This window comes from Mauremys mutica, chromosome 26 (genome assembly GCF_020497125.1).
Source record: "Mauremys mutica isolate MM-2020 ecotype Southern chromosome 26, ASM2049712v1, whole genome shotgun sequence".
NCBI lineage: Eukaryota > Metazoa > Chordata > Testudines > Geoemydidae > Mauremys > Mauremys mutica.
The window spans coordinates 16,539,325-16,557,015 of NC_059097.1; the positions used below are offsets into that span (position 1 = coordinate 16,539,325).

Genomic DNA, 17,691 nt, shown 5'->3' on the forward strand with positions numbered 1-17,691 from the left:
TAGATCTTTTAAAGCATATACAGTTTCCGAAATCAGCACTGCATCTCAAGCAGGCATGGTCCCCAACAACATAGAAAAAAGAATTACGGATGCTTGTTTTTACTCTCTAAAAGAACCACTGTGCTAGATAAATCTCAATATTGATGAAAAATTGTTATAATTAAATTATTATAATTTATTCTTATAATATAGGATCATTATAAACTTGTCTGTGCCTTTACTGAATTTTAAGAGATACCTACTCTTCTGCTATGCCCACAATGCATGGAGAATATAACAATATTACCTTATGGTTTTGGTTGCTTATGTTATTAAATAAGATATTCAAATTAATTAAAGAAATTTCAGGAAGCTTCTACTTTCTATTCCATAGTTAAAAGTCTCATGTGTCAAAGGAAGTTGATACTTCCTTGGCCATGAAACCATGTTTACTACATCCAAGTATGTTTATGAAGACTCTAAAATGCAGCTTTTATAACTACTACTTTGTTTTAATTCTATACTATTTCCATTTTGTACTATGTTTTAAAGTGTTTATTGGTTATTGCAATTTGTGCTTTGTACAAAATACTTAATAGAAGTTTTAATGGCCAGTTGTAAATACTATAAACAACAGGTCATAAATCTAAGGAGAAGTGTAAGGAAAAAAGGCAACAGACAACAAATTGTCTTTATAAAAAAATGTAACACCACTCTGGTCTAAAATATCATTTGGCACAGATATGATTTTTATTTCAAACAACAGACTTTGAAAAATATTTGTCCTGACTTTAGAAGACTGCAAGACTGGGGTGGGGGCGGGAGCATGGGAGAGGTTATCAGAAGCCATAAAACATTAAAGTGGGCTTTCCTACCCAACCCTTTGCAGGAGAAAGCCTCTAATTAAACCTACTCAAAAGGTTCTCAAGAATTTTCTGCTCTCCTTAATTTTATAGCACTCATTACAACTCTTCCAGTTGTCAATACAAGCAAGACTGCTAAGAAGAATGAAATCAGAGGACCACCAAACAAACAACCTCAGTGACTTTGCTAAGGGCTTGTGTACACTGGCACTTTACAGCACTGCAACTTTTTTGCTCATGGGGTGTGAAAAAACACCCCCCTGAGCACTGCAAGCTTCAGTGCTATAATGTGCGAGTGTAGACAGTGCCCCAGCACTGGGAGCTATGCCCCTTGTGGAGGTGGTTTTTTTAGAGCCCTGGAGAGCTCTCGCCCAGCGCTGTGCCGTGACTACACAAGCTACGTTAAAACCAGTGATTTCCCAACACCCCCCCCCCCAGTTTTGTGAGCTAGTTACATACCCATTTAGTGACTGTTTGGAAATCTGAATTTAAACTGAAACATTAATACACACTTTAAAAGCTTATACAGTGTATGATAAAATATGTGTATCTGAAAAAGTATAATAATTTGAAAAGTATGAACATAGACTAGCTTCCTTGCTTCCTTATACAGCTGTTTTTTATGCTGTCAGTGCATTCATTTCGGTGATGTTGGCCAACCTAATAATTTCAAATGATGATTTGTAAGCAAAGTCTAAATGAGCTCTCCCTGACAGCTAGTGATGAGCTGGGGGCTAAGGCTTCAGGGCCAGATTATATTTACATTCACACCTAATCTACCTAGGGATCCAGCAAACAGAGCTGTGTTGCCCAAGTGATAGATTTTGGCTGGGGTTGGGTTACAAACACTTGAATGTGGGGGAAGGGGGGATGACATGTTGTTCTTATTGTATGAGTAAAGGGCAGTAGAACTGTACTTAGTCTGTGATGATTGAGGGCATCAAGAGAGAGGGTGGGGACCTGTCCCTCTCCACTGTTTAAAGACAGAGCTGATTAGGCTCCATAGAGAGTCTTTTGTTCTGTTAAGTGACCACTGCAGCTGAATCACTGACAATCAGGTCTAAGTGCTTAGTCCTGTTGTGGGGACAGTGTTCCTGTGGGTACAGTGTTTTTGTGTAAGAGACAGCCCAGACTGCACTAGCAGCGAGGTTCCCGCACTGAGAGCTCAGCTGAAATCACTGAGAGCTGGTGGAACCTCAAGAGACCAACTCGCAGAGGTCACAGTGGTAGGTGACAGCAGAAGGTGACTGTGCAGGGCCATTGGCAACAGAGTGGTGGAGTGAACGGTGGCACAACGAACAGCCATGGCCAGAGCGAACTGTGTCTTTTTGACCCCCACCTGGGAGGTGTACTCACGTGAAAGTGAAGTCTGAGTCTCCACTGACCAAGGACAACACCGGTGAGTGGAGTGCGGTGGAGGGAAAAGTGAGGGGCACGTTAAATAACCATTTGTTTGTTGGACTATATTTTAGTCACTTTGCTCCAGAATGCTAGATTTGCGACTGGGAATGGAAACGTATATAAATATGTTTCCCATTGGCCATTATCTTTGAAAAATCATGGTGATCGGGGGAGGTCCCGGATGACTGGAAAAAAGCTAATGTAGTGCCCATCTTTAAAAAACGGAAGAAGGAAGATCCAGGGAACTACAGGCCAGTCAGTCTCACCTCTGTCCCTGGAAAAATCATGGAACAGGTCCTCAAGGAATCAATTCTGAAACACTTAAAGGAGGGGAAAGTGATCAGGAACAGTCAGCATGGATTCATCAAATGCAAGTCATGCCTGACTAACCTAATTGCCTTCTATGATGAGATAACCGGCTCTGTGGATGAGGGGAAAGCAGTGGATGTGCTATTTCTGGACTTTAGCAAAGCTTTTGATACAGTCTCCCACAGTATTCTTGCCAGCAAGTTAAAGAAGTATGGGCTGGATGAATGGACGATAAGGTGGATAGAAAACTGGCTAGATGGTCGGGCTCAACGGGTAGTGATCAATGGTTCCATGTCTAGTTGGCAGCCGATATCAAGTGGAGTGCCTCAAGGGTTGGTGCTGGGGCCGGTTTTGTTCAATATCTTCATTAACGATCTGGAGGATGGTGTGGACTGCACCCTTAGCAAGTTTGCAGATGACACTAAACTGGGAGGAGTGGTTGATACGCTGGAGGGTAGGGATAGGATACAGAGGGACCTAGACAAATTAGAGGATTGGGCCAAAAGAAATATGAGGAGGTTCAACAAGGACAAGTGCAGAGTCCTGCACTTAGGACGGAAGAATCCCATGCACTGATACAGACTAGGAACCGAATGGCTGGGCAGCAGTTCTGCAGAAAAGGACCTAGGGGTTACGGTGGATGAAAAGCTGAATATGAGTCAACAGTGTGCCCTTGTTGCCAAGAAGGCTAATGACATTTTGGGTTGTATAAGTAGGGGCATTTCCAGCAGATCGAGGGATGTGATCATTCCCCTCTATTCAGCACTGGTGAGGCCTCATTTGGAGCACTGTGTCCAATTTTGGGCCCCACACTACAAGAAAGATGTGGATAAATTGGAGAGAGTCCAGCGGAGGGCAACAAAAATGATTAGGGGGCTGGAGCACATGACTTATGAGGAGAGGCTGAGGGAACTGAGATTGTTTAGCCTGCAGAAGAGAAGAATGAGGGGGGATTTGATAGCTGCTTTCAACTATCTGAAAGGGGGTTCCAAAGAGGATGGATCTAGACTGTTCTCAGTGGTAGAAGATGACAGAACAAGGAGTAATGGTCTCAAGTTGCAGAGAGGGAGGTTTAGGTTGGACATTAGGAAAAACTTTTTCACTAGTAGGTGGTGAAGAACTGGAATGGGTTACCTAGGGAGGTGGTGGAATCTCCTTTCTTAGAGTTTTTTAAGGTCAGGCTTGACAAAGCCCTGGCTGGGATGATCTAGTTGGGTTTGGTCTTGCTTTGAGCAGGGGGTTGGACTAGATACCTCCTGAGGTCCCTTCCAACCCTGAGATTCTATGATTCTATGAAGATTTTTAAAATGCAGTATTTGCCAAGGTTGTTATCTCACATTGTTGCTATCTTGGGAGGTCATTATGTTGGGGAGTTTCTGTACTAAACATTTTTATTATAATTAATTTTTACATAAGAATGGTCATACTGGGTTAGACCAATGGTCCATATAGCCCAGTACCCTGTCTTACAACAATGGTCAAGGCCAGGTGCTTCAGAGGGAATGAACAGCACAGGTCATCATCAAGTGATCCATCCCCTGTTGCCCATTCCCAGCTTCTGGCAAACAGGCTATGGACACTCAGAGCATGGTGTTGCATCCCTCTCATTCTGGCTAATAGCCACAGATGGACCTGTTCTCCAGGAATTTATCTAGTTCTTTTTAAAATCCTGTTATAGTTTTGGTCTTCAGTTTCACAGCATCCCCTGGCAAAGAGTTCCCTGGGTTGACTTTATATTGTGTGAAGAAATACTTCCTTTTGTTTTTTTAAAGCTGCTTCCTATTAATTTCATTGGGTGACTGCTAGTTCTTGTGTTGTGTGAAGGATTAAATAAAATTTCCTTATTCACTTTCTTCGCACCAGTCAAGATTTTGTAGACCTCTATCATATCCCCATTAGTCATCTCTTTTCTAAGCTGAAAATTCTCATTTACTTTAATCTCTCCTCCTGTTTCATACCCCTCATCATTTTAGTTGCCCATCTCTGTACCTTTTCCAATTCCAATATATATTTTTTAGGATGGGTGACCAGATCTACACACACTATTCAAGGTGTGCACATACCATGGATTTATATAGAGGCAATATGATATTTTCTGTCTTATTATCTATCCCTTTCTTAATGATTCCCAACATTGTTTGCTTTTGTGACTGATGCTGCACATGGAGTGGATGTTTTCAGAGATCTATCCACAATGACTCCAAGATCTCTTCTTTGAGTGTTAACAGCTAATTCAGATGCCATCATTTTGTATGTATAGTTGAGATTGCTTTCCAATGTGCATTACTTTACATTTATCAACATTGAATTTAATTTGCCATTTTGTTGCCCAGTCACCCAGTTTTTTGAGATCCCTTTGTAGCTCTTCGCAGTCTGCCTGGGACTTAACTATCTTGAATAGTTTTGTATCATCTGCAAATTTTGCCACCTCACTGTTTATCCATTTTTCCAGATGAATATGTTGAATAGGACTGGTCCCAGTACTGACTCCTCAAGGATACCACTATTTATCTCTCTCCATTCTGAAAACTGATAATTTATTCCTACCCTTTGTTTCCCATCTTTTAACCAGTTACTGATCCATGAGAGGACCTTCCCTCTTACCCCATGATGGCTTACTTTTCAAAAGTCAATTTAAATTAAATACATTTTTTTAATTATATATTTTTTTAGAAATCTAGATCTGTTATGTGTTTTGGTGTAACTTGCATTTTCCTTATGTTAAATTTGCATTATCCTAACAAAACATTTACTTTATTCACTTTCTTCACATCAGTCAAGATTTTATAGACCTCTAGCATATCCCCCCTTAGTCGTTTCTTTTCTAAGCTGAAAATTCCCAGTCATTTTAATTTCTTCTCCTGTTTCATACCCCATATCATTTTAGTTGCCCATCTCTGTACCTTTTGCATTTCCAGTATGTCTTTTTTGGGATGGGGTAACCAGATCTGCACATAGTATTCAAGGTGTACATGTGCCATGGATTTATATAGAGGCAATATGATATTTTCTGTCTTATTATCTATCCCTTTCTTAAAAAAGCAAAGGTTTCAGAGTAGCAGCTGTGTTAGTCTGTATTGCAAAAAGAACATAGGCTTTCGTGGGCTACATCCAATGAAGTGGACTGTAGCCCACGAAAGCTTATGCTCAAATAAAATTGTTAGTCTCCAAGGTGCCACAAGTGCTCCTGTTCTTTTTAAAAAAGCAAACAGAATGTTGGGAATCACTGACTGTCGCTGCACACTGAGTGGATGTTTTCAGAGAACTATCCACAATGACTGCAAGATCTTTCTTGAGTGTTAACAGCTAATTCAGACTCCTTCATTTTGTATGTATAGTTAAGATTGTTTTCCAATGTGCATTACTTTGCATTTATCAACATTAAATTTCATCTGCCATTTTTGTTGCCCAGTTTTGTGAGATCCCTCTGTAATTCTTCGCAGTCTGCCTGGGACTTAACTATCTTGAATAGTTTTGTATCATCTGCAAATTTTGCCACCTCACTGTTTACCCATTTTTCCAGATCATTTATGAATATGTTGAACAGCGCTGGTCCCAGTACCGACCCCTCAGGGATACCACTATTTATCTCTCTCCATTCTGAAAACTGATAATTTATTCCTACCCTTTGTTTCCCATCTTTTAACCAGTTACTGATCCATGAGAGGACCTTCCCTCTTACCCCATGATGGCTTACTTTTCAAAAGTCAATTTAAATTAAATACTTTTTTTTTAAATTATTTTTTTTTTAGAAATCTAGATCTGTTATGTGTTTTGGTGTAACTTGCATTATTCTTACGTTAAATTTGCATAATCCTAACAAAACATTTACTTTATTCATCTCTCTTTTATATATCTCATTGGTCCTGACACCCCCCCTGTAAATTCGATCACCCCCCCTAATTTCAATTCCTGGGGAAACCACTGGGCAGGGGAGAACCTGTTCCAATGAGTTACCCTCAGACCAGGAGGAAGGTTCAGCCAGTCCCACTCTCTGGTCAGAACAAGACCATTCCCGTGAGTGTATCTCCAGGTGTGTGAGAGAGACAGCGGAAAAGTGGCTGCAGTGAGAACGTCTCCCCTGCAATTCTCTGGCTTCGTGTGGCTCAGCAGACCAGGTGAAGCCTGACTGCTCCTGACTGCAAGTAAACACAGGGCTTTGCTAGTGCTGCTCCGGGGGAACTTGCCTTCTCTTGCAGAGCAGACCTACTTTCCACCGTGGGGGCTGGGCGCTCAGGTGAGGCTTTGATGGGGTTATTTGGGGCTCTGCTACTTAATCACTGCGAGCAGCCGTTGTTACCTCTTCATTTTTTAATTAACTTATACAACAAAGCTCGAATTAAACTCATTATGATTTTGGAAACTCAGCAGCTCCCCCCCAGCCACACCTGACTCGAATCCCTGTGACGTACCCTGCCAGCTGGGAAGCTTCAAAGAATGCTGAAAAGATGCTGTGCATGGACCCATCCCCATCACACAGCCTCCCATGTGACTGCTCAGTACCAGGTCCTTGACCTCCCCGGTGATGCCATGGGAAACTCTTAGTGAAAGCATATGGCCTCCTGGTCCTGCCATTAATCAAGTTCCTACTTTCCCCACCTAAAGCTGGAGGGGGCTTGTGGGCACTACTGATTTAAACAAGTCAGCAGAACACCTAGGGTGGGGTGTTGGAGCCAGAGAGGATGCCAGCTACACACAGCTGTGTGTTCCTTATATAACAACCCCTAGGGGATTTAAACGGATTGCAGTGCACACTTGGTTACATAAAGAGATCGAGGCTGAGGCTCATTCTGTCAGCAGGGCACCTGGTGTTCTGTGGCTCAGAATGGGACTCTGCATTCCACCACTTGGCAAAGCTCATCTCCTTTAAAATGCTCAGCTCCCCCCCCTGCTAACTGGGCCAGGAGCCCTGCTCAGAGCAAATCCCCTGGCACGTGGAAACGGGCTTTGCTCTCCCTTCCCCCACCCGCCGCTATCTGGGGAGAAGTGGGTGTGGCTGCTGCAATAGCCTGGACCCATCGTAGCCCGTCCCTGCACTCACATTAAACCCCTCAGGGTCCTGTGGCAGCCTGGGCTCAAGAGCCAAAGCCGCAGTCTGAGTCGCAATAGCCAGGCTGCTATTTTAGCGCCGTAACTCGAGGCCCATGAGTACAAGTCTGTTTACCAGGCTCCCTCCCAGCCACAGCTTAGACATACCCAGAGAGGCCACCAGTGGTTTCCCCAGGAATTGAAATTAGGGGGTGTTCAAATTTACAGGGGGGGTGTCAGGACCAATGAGATATATAAAAGAGATATGAATAAAGTAAATGTTTTGTTAGGATTATGCAAATTTAACATAAGAATAATGCAAGTTACACCAAAACACATAACAGGTCTAGATTTCTAAAAAAATATACATTTAAAAAAATATATTTAATTTAAATTGACTTTTGAAAAGTAAGCCATCATGGGGTAAGAGGAAAGTCCTCTCATGGATCAGTAACTGGTTAAAATGTGGGAAACAAAGGGTAGGAATAAATTATCAGTTTTCAGAATGGAGAGAGATAAATAGTGGTATCCCTGAGGGGTCAGTACTGGGACCAGCGCTGTTCAACATATTAAGTCCCAGGCAGACTGCGAAGTATTACAAAGGGATCTCATAAAACTGAGCGACTGACCTAAGGGCTCTATTCATGTTTATATGTCTAATGACCTTTGAGCCAATACTGTCTTTTCTTCTATTAGTAAATCATAGTTTCGTTAACAAGAATTGGCTATAAGCGCGTATTTGGGGAAGAACTGAAGTATCATTAATTTGGTGGGTGATGTGTCTGATCCTTTGGGATTGGTAGAATTCTTTATATGATGACGATTTTCAGGAATCCCCATCAGAATCTCAGAGGACATTTTCCCACATCAGGTATCGTTAAAGACTTGCATCTGTTGCCACTCTGTCAAATCAGTTATTTTGTTACAGTATTTCCCATACCATGAAGGGTTTACAGAGCTGAATGATGCGTCATGCCTGTGCCAGGGAACTTTCAGTGAAATTAGCCTGTAATTAAAATCCAAAGTTATTACCCATTAAACTTGACAGCAATTCCCTACCTTGTACTCCTGGGCAGCCTCCTCTGTGGGAGCCACCGTGTGAGCTCTCTGAGCCGGGACAGATGGCAAACCAGACAGATGGAAGTTTGATCCTCTTCACAGAAGTTTCAGAGCCTTCTGGTGTTCCCCCCACACCCTGTTCCCTCCTGCTCCTTTTGCTGCCTGGAAACTCAGCCAATTGGCGATTTCTACCATGTTTCCCAGCTGCCTGTTGGGCCTGACATTTCTCCGTTGCACAGTTTCTGCAGACAGGAGACAGCTGTATCGGATCCCTCCCAGCACTGTCTGACCTGCCCGCACTGCAGTGACAGCTTCTGTGAAATACTGCAGACAAATGGGACGTGGAGCTTCCTCCTGGAGACTTTCCAGGGGGTTCTCTGCGGCCATGGCTCCCTCTGAAGCATTCAGTGAAAAATGTACCACTAGGGCTCTGGTCCTGCAATCAGAGGCATCCCCCTGTGACAGGGCCAGCTCCAGACACCAGCCTACCAAGCACATGCTTGGGGCGGCACCTCGGGACAGGGCGGCACTCGGGGTTTGTTTTTGTTTTTTTTGGTTCGGCCGGGCGGCGCTGGGGGGGCGGGGCTTGGGAAGGCGGGGCACCATGCTGGAGGGGCGGGGACTTGGGCGGTGCGACGTTCAGGGGCGGGGACTTGGGCCGCACGACACGACACTTGGGGGGCGGGGACTTGGGCAGTGCGACACTTGGGGGCGGGGACTTGGGGTAAGCTCGGGGGGGCGGGGACTTGGGCGGCACGACGTGCCGCTCGGGGGCGGGGACTTGGGCAGTGCGACATTCAGGGGCGGGGACTTCGGGGACGCTTGGGGGGCAGGGACTTGGGTGGCGCTGTGGGGGCGGGGCTTGGTGTTGCAATAAATAAAGCCAAGTCCGTCAGTCTGTTCCAGTGGAGCGCCCCAAGCGGGGGTTTTCCACATCCTTTTATTATAATGGTTACATAAATCATTCTATTATGCGCATGTGCTAACATAATCCAACTTCTCGCCCCCTCTCCTGATTGGTGCCTTATGCACTGCGTGTTCCAGTGGTAAACACCTGGTCAGCGCTTAATCTGTGTGTCTCCTGATCGGATGTTGAGGGGGGGAACCACTTCCGCCGCTCTAAATTCGGGGGCGGTTTTCCAACCCCCTTAGTGCTTGAGAAGTGTAAAGTTCCTACAGTAGCACATCTGATCCCAGCCAGTTGGGTGTGAGGGAAGGAAGAAGCCTTGGGCTTTTCCCAGTTACTTAAAGGCTCCAAGCTCATTTTCACCCATGACACCTGCTCAGCGGTAACTTAGGTCTAGCGTTTCAGGGGAGCAATGTTTGAGATTTACCATGGACAGGGTAGTAGGAATTGCCACACCAGCACCAGATGCATCAGAGGAAGGTAGAACATCGCAGTAGCAGAGTGAAATAATTTGCTTTACAGACCCCCCAACCCCCACATCAGGGCTCATCCTGGTCTCCAGGAGTTCAAGACAGGTTTAAACCTACAGCCTGAGGCTTAATATCTCTCCTTTGCAAAATGTGTCTCATCACTAGTTATAACTCCAGATGCTGCATAAAACAGCAAATGCTGGCATGAACGGGAGCTGCAGGGGCTTACCAGCCCTGGAAAAAACCCATCGGGTCATGTTTTTGTTACTGTTCATTAGTGCAGCAGCCAGAGATTTGGTTGGTTTCTTTCGACCCCCACAAGAGCTCACTCCCTTAGCGTGGAGACAAGGATAGATTAGATTTCTGTCACTTTAAAGCCTTCTTTCCTTAAAGACCAGCCAACTGTTTAGCACAGGTCCTTGGTTTCAATAAAAGGCAGCCCTGCCTCTAATCCCAAAGTACCTTTTGTCCTGATCCAGCCAAGTGGAATCTTGACAAAGTATGAACTCGGACAGGATGAAAGTGAAGACTCAAACCCACTCCCAGCTATCCAATCTGTCTGTTTAATAACTTATGTTTAGTTCCTACAAAAAAAATACACATGGTTTATAAAAAAAAAATCCCAGTAATACAAAGATTCCCCTCCCCCACCTTTCCTGTAGCAATGATGGACGTTAACACCCCCACGCCTAGAAAACCCACTTGCAGTGTTTTCATCTAATGCAAGTTGCCATCAGGTTGCAGTCTCCTAACCCCACCCTCCCGCTCTGCACACCGGCAGTCCCTCTAGCACACTCCCATTGGAGCCGTCCCAAATCCTGGGTGGAGAATTCACGGGGCAGGCACACAGGACGGAGTGTGGCACTGTCCCGTAACAAAGTCAGGTCCTTGTCTACACGGGAGGTGTAGCCACGCTGGGTGAGCCAGGCCTGGCACGGGAGCCGCTCACCCTGCACCCATCAAGCGATGCCCTGGCAGCTGGGTGGGGCTGGGGCAAGCTCCGGGGGCCGCTCATCGCTTCTTCTTGCTGTGCCGCAGCATCTTCTTCCTCTTGAGGATCATTTCGTAGAGTTTCTCCAGCCCCTGCTGGAGAAAAGGGGAACTCGAGATCTTCACGTGCAATTCATGATGTAAACTGTTCACCCGCTACAGGAACATGAGACATGGCAGCCGCACACATGGGTCAGGGGGCTCTGACCCCACCACTGACCCACAAACTCCTGAGCACAGCCGACTGCAGGTCAGGGCTCCTGGATTCTGTTCCCCAGTAAGTCTGGGTGGGTCTATCACTCTTCATGGCTTTGCAGTCATTCAGGGCAAAGGCATTTAGTAAAATCAATTCACATTTGGAGAGAGAGTTTCTGCAAAGGCAACTGAGTTTGGTTAGTAACTTGCGATTTGTTTCAGAAGTCACCTGCTCCTGCCAGTGCTGCCCATGCAAGTGTCATTACGTGATGATAAGCAGCGCAAAACTGCCACATAGATTCTCAGTAAGTTGATGGGGAAGGGGTGAGAAAAGAGTTGGGAGCAAGAATTAGCTGTTTGCTTCTTTGATGTAAGGGTGTGATCCTTATGCATGAGAATCCTGGGTTTCTCTGCAAGAAAATTCCCTAAGAGATCTGAGAGATTTCATCTTTTGTTGCCATCACAGCAATCTTAATGAATCTCATCCACATCAAGAATTAGGGTTTCTCACTTCTCAGTTGTTTTGCCACGTTAACTATACCGGTATAGCTAAAGCAGCAAAATGTTCCTGGCGTGAATGCAGTTACACTGGTATAAAAGAGCCTACAGCAGCTTAACTTACTCCAGTTCAGCGCCTTTTACCGGTATGAGGAGGACTTAACAAGAGGCACCTGAACTGTTGCTGGAGGTAAATTCCTCTCAGTTCTGCACAAAACTGTTTTCTTGCCAACAGTGGATCATTATTTAAACCCCCTCTGCTGCCCACTCCTTATCTCTCTTTGAAATTCAGTTGTGAATGGTAAAAAAAATTGGTTCATTTTGTTTTAAAATCTTTTACAAATACCCCCCCACCAAATTATAAAATGATATGGCATAGAACAGCCACCATGCACCCGTCCATTATACACAAGAAACTTGGAGGCAAATTCTCTCTCCTTACCCTTCCAGGCTGTGCAATACATACAACAATGGTAATGACTGAGTAACCAGCAGTGCAGGAATGACTCCTCACCTCGTAACATGCCTTTAAGCACCAAGGAGATCCAGACAAGTGCAGCTGAATCCAACACCATAACGAAGCCATCAGCATGTTAACCAAATAGGCTCGTTCTCCCTGGAGCTTTCCCAATTACCCCAAGGAGGCACGGAAGGACAGGAGGACGGTTACCAGATTCTTTATTCAGTCAGCTGAGCGGGTGTCTTTCTCGGCTCGTGCCTGAGAAGGAGCACGTCATACAGGCAAAAAGCATGTCCTTTTATACCTACGACCAAACAATGTAGCGTGTCGAATTCTGCTGACCTATGCGTTCTTTAATTCTGCTAACCTATGCATTCTTTAAGTTTGTGTCTGGTAGAAATTAGGGGCCATCTACTCGCCTTCCCCCCCCCTTTCCCCCGCATTCCTTCTATTATGGTTCCCCTCTCTTCACATCCTCTCCCATGGGCAGGCACATCTGTTTAACTCATTCCCTTTATAGGTATACATCATACATATTCTGTGTCCATGTAACTTTAGACATGGATAGCTACTAGAAAAACAGGCAGGGAAAATGATAAATATACGAGCACATGCTAACCTAAGCATATATTTGGCCCTTTTGTCTAACAATTCCCCCCTAAAAAGCAATTTGAGAGCCTTATGGTCCCCAATCCTCAGCCTTTATTGGCTGATACATAGCCACCATTTGTTGATGTATCATTCGATTTACCACTCGTCGGACCAAGGTAACTACACAGGGAGCGAAGCAAGCTAGGGTTAATAGGGTTGTAATAAAAAGCACAAAGAGAAGAAAACCTTCTCGCAGCCATCCTAGTTGCGGCAACCAGGACGTAAACCAATCCGTATTCCACCCACCCCCTCTTGTCGCGTCCGATTGAGACAAAGGATCCCTACTCCAGAAGAATAGAGGCGCCAAGGACTGCTATCCTCAGTCCAATGTCCCGTTCCATCATGGACTATACTCAAATTACTAATCCACCATTTAGCTTGCACTGGCTGGGCTACCCAAGGCCACTCATTCCAATCCCTTGGACCCCCACAAACCCAGCAGCTGCTAAGATTAAAGGAATTAGCTATTGTCTCCCCTAGTTGTACAAACCTATTCTCCCAATCAGAGTAACAGTGTGAATACATAAGCAATAGTATCAGTAATAAGTTCATTATCGTTTTTTCTTAAATAGTCCCTTTAGTCCGTCAAGTCCTTGATATTCCCAGACGGTGTCTTCGCCCGTGCCACCCCGGGCCTCCGGAGCCGGGGCGGACAGAGGGCTGGTGTCCTCGTCTGTTGAGTCGGTCTCCAGGTCCGGACTCAGGAACCGCTTAACCCGTGTGTGGTGTGTCCATTTGTCGCTCCCGAGAATTTTAACCGCGGCCTGGCTGATGAGCGAAACAGTGTGTGGACCGTCCCACCTCGGCGTGAGAGGGTCGCGTTTCCACTTTTTGATAAGGACCTGGTCACCGATCCGGAATGGATGCACGGTCTGGTCCAAGGGAAGGGCCTGGAAAGGCGCCGCGTATCGATGCAGCTGTAACAAAACAGATTGCAACCCGGAAACCTGTTTCCATAGTAAGTCATTTCCCACTTCCCAGGTTACGTCCTCCCGGAACCCTGGGATAAGTATTCGGGGAGGAAACCCAAAGACCAGCTCAAAGGGTGAAAGTTTAAGACCCTTTCGCGGGGCCCTCCGAATGCGGGTGAGGGCAAGTGGCAAAGCGTCGAGCCACTTTAAGTTAGACTCTGTGCATATTTTAGTAAGGGTATCTTTGAGAGTTCTATTCATCCTTTCCACTTGACCCGAGCTCTGCGGCCTCCAAGGTGTATGCAGTTTCCACTGTATGCCGAGAGCCTGGGACACCTGCTGGACCACTTGTGAAACAAAGTGGCTTCCCCTATCAGACTCAATTACTTCGGGGAGATGGAAGCGAGGAAGTATCTCTTGTACCAGGGCCTTGGTGACAGCCCGGGCCTGACAATGCCGGGTGGGGTAACATTCCACCCATCCGGTAAGTTGATCAACAAATACAAGCAGGTATTTATAGCCCCTGCAAGGGGGCACTTCAGCGAAGTCACCTGCCACCTTTGAAAAGGGAACATAGCCCATGGTCGGCCTCCCATCGGGGCAGGAGGGCCACATCCCTTCTGGTTAGTTTGTTGACAGACGGCACAGTTATTAACAATTCTCTGGACCTCCATGTGCATACCCAGCCCCTTAAGGGATCTGGCGGCCAAATCAACCATTGCCCCAGACCCCAAATGTCCTTCTTTATGCAAGAGCCGGAAGATTTCCTGGAGTACTGGCCTGGGGACAAAAACCTCTCCCCCAGGCAGTCTCCACCATCCAGAGGAAACCTGCCGGCCTCCCGCAGCCTGGGCTTGACCTACCTCCTCGGCTGTGTATTGGGGAGGAGGGGTCTTAGCCTCAGTGTCCTGAACCATGAGGAGCCATAGGGTCCCATCCCGGGCGGCCTCCTTCGCGGCCTGATCAGCAAGCTGATTATACCTCCGCTGTTCGGCCTCTGGGGCTTTCCCATGGGCACGCACATGTATCACGGCAACCCGGAGAGGGAGCATTAGGGCCTCGAGCAACATTTTAATGAGGCTCCCATGTGCAATCTTTTGGCCTGAGGCCGTAATGAATCCTCTTTCTCTCCACAGGGTCCCATGTGCATGCACTACCATGTAGGCATACCGACTGTCAGTATACAAGTTAAGGGTTTTCCCGGCTCCCAAGCGGAGAGCCTCAATGAGAGCCACTAGTTCCGCTGCCTGAGCAGACAAGTTGGGGCTGAGTTTAAATTTGTGTATCCCCTTATCCTTAATCACCACCGCCGCCCCAGTAAATCGCTTGCCATTTACCACATAACTAGACCCATCGACATATCCCTCAACATCGGGGTTAGGCCAGGGCAGGTCTGAAAGATCAGATCGGGGTTTGGTCTCTTGTTGTAAGACTTCAATACAGTCATGAATAGGACCGGCCTCAGAGGAGGCCTGGGGATCGGGCAGTAGGGTGGCTGGGTTAAGGGAACTGACTGTCTTAAAGGTCAGATTGGGAGCTAACAGGAGCCCCACTTCATATCTAGTATGTCGACTGGGGTTTAGATGCTTTTCCCCCGCACCAGTTCCCAGTATCTGAGGCACCCCGTGGGGGACCACAACTTCAGTATCTCCACCCAAGGTTAATTTTTCGGCTTCCTGAACGAGGAGGGCGGTCGCTGCTACGGCCCGTAAACAGGCAGGCCATCCCTTGGCGACGGGGTCCAAAACTTTTGAATAGTATCCAATGGGTCGCCAGGTTGGTCCTGACCTCTGGCACAGGACTCCAGCTGCCACCCCTCCCCTTTCATGTACGTATAGGGTGAATGGCTTTCGGGAATCTGGGAGGGCTAGAGCAGGAGGCTGAACCAAGGCTTCTTTAAGCTCTCGAAATGCTTTTTCCATTTCCTTGGTCCATACCCAGTGAAGCAAACCTTCCTTAGTCAGGGACTCATATAGTGGTCTGGCTTTTCCCCCATAGTCAGGGATCCAAAGCCGACAAAAGCCAGTCAGTCCCAGAAATGCCCTCAATTCTCGTGGATTCCGGGGCTGAGGGCTATCAAGTATAACCTGGATCCGTTCTTTACCCAAACTACGGCTCCCTTGGCAGAGGTGGTACCCAAGGAAGGTGACCTGCTGCTTAACTAATTGAGCTTTCTCCTTTGAAACTTTATATCCTTGTTCCCCAAGGTAATTAAGGAGCTCTATAGTGTGCTCCTTGCAGGCTGCCCCTGTCTCAGCACTTAAGAGCAGATCATCACAATACTGCACTATGTTACATGCAGGGTGTTTAGCTAGAAATGGGGCCAGATCCCTTTTTAGCTGGCTGCCAAAAATCTCAGGCGCACAGGTAAGCCCCTGTGGGACAACGGTCCAGAGATATTGGGCCTTGTAGTGGGTATCCGGATCCTCCCATTCAAAGGCAAACAACTTTTGAGATTCTAAATCAAGGGGAATGGAAAAGAAGGCGTCTTTTAAATCTATGACCGAGAACCAGCCGTGGTTTTTAGGTACTTGGCCTAAAATCGTATGGGGATTTGGGACGACTGGGTAGGGGGCTTCTATTAGCTTGTTAATCTGTCTCAGGTCCTGGACCAATCGATACTGTCCATTAGGCTTAGGCACTCCCATTATCGGAGTATTGTACGGGGATGTGCCTTCCCTTAGCCATCCACACTGCAGGAACTTTTGAATCAGAGGTTTCAGCCCGATCCGAATGGTTAACTTAAGGGGGTATTGTCGAATTCGGGCCGGGCTGCTTCCTGCCTTAAGGAAAATATGCACCGGTACAGCATTCTTAGCTCGGGCAGCCCCTCCCCCCTCCGCCCAAACCTCAGAGTTAACCCCCGGCAGCTGGCTCTCGCCACTCTCCTGACATTCTGAGGAGTGATTTCTAGCACTTATGAGAGCCATCTGGTAATTAGAGGTTTGTTGTTTCGGGATCCTGACTTCCATTTTCCCATCCTCGAACGAGATTTCCGCCTGTAATTTAGTGAGGATGTCTCGTCCGAGCAGTGCTATGGGACAGGAGGGACTGCAAACAAACTGGTGAGAGATCTGTTGGTCCCCGACTTTTACTAGGAGAGGGAGAGTTTTCTCCAAAGCTGTAGTCTGTCCCTCAATCCCTTGAACAATGGCACGTCCCTGAGCTCTACCCCGGGGAGCCTTATTGAGGGGGAGTAGACTAAGGGTAGCCCCAGTATCGATTAGGGCTTCAATTGGGCGGCCCCCCACTTTAATTTTTACCGTGGGATCCAAGCTGGCAGCTTGTGCTGCCAGGAGGGGCCGCTGGGTCCCCGGCCCCCCTATGGGGAAGATCCCTCCCCGAAAGTCCCGTACTGCTGTAGTAAACGGGGGAGGGAAAAACCCTATCCGTGTACTCTTTTCCCTTGGCATGTCGCCGGGGGCATTCGTTTTTCCAGTGTCCCTCCTCCTTACAGATAGCACATTGATTTTGCCCTAAACGGGGACACGGGCCATCAGAGTTTTAAGAGTCCGTGTTTTACATTTTTGTAACCATGGGGGAGGGTTGGCCACGAGGTCCTGCCAAATATCTATATAAGGATACTGATCCCAATTGCCATTCCGGGTCACAGTACTATGTACAGCCTGTACGATTTCTGGTTTAAGTGTTCCCCCCTCGGGCCATTCCACCCCAAGTGTTGCCCATTCCAGAGTACAGAACTTTATAAGACTGTCCTTACATAATACAATGCCATAATCAGCCTGGCATCTAAACTCTTTCCAATTATTTAACATACACCCTAGGGGTGTCCCAGGAAAGGTGCTTTGAGAGGACCCCATTATATTTTGACCTAATCTATTGGGGAGAGGGAAAGAAAAGAAAGAGTATCATTCATTCAGATTTCCACTGGGTCATGAGGTTCGGCTGACCCCCCTTGCGATCAAGATATTCCGGTCATCAGGTTTCCCTTCGCAGAAATCTTGGGGCG

General features: G+C 46.6%; 1 long non-coding RNA gene across 1 annotated transcript; it reads left to right on the forward strand.

The window, feature by feature from the left end:
- The first annotated feature begins 11,420 nt into the window (after positions 1-11,420).
- LOC123356612 lies at positions 11,421-12,292 on the forward strand. The gene is made up of 2 exons (XR_006575397.1): positions 11,421-11,506; positions 12,150-12,292. It is a non-coding gene; the product is annotated as an uncharacterized LOC123356612 (long non-coding RNA).
- The last annotated feature ends 5,399 nt before the right edge of the window (positions 12,293-17,691 follow it).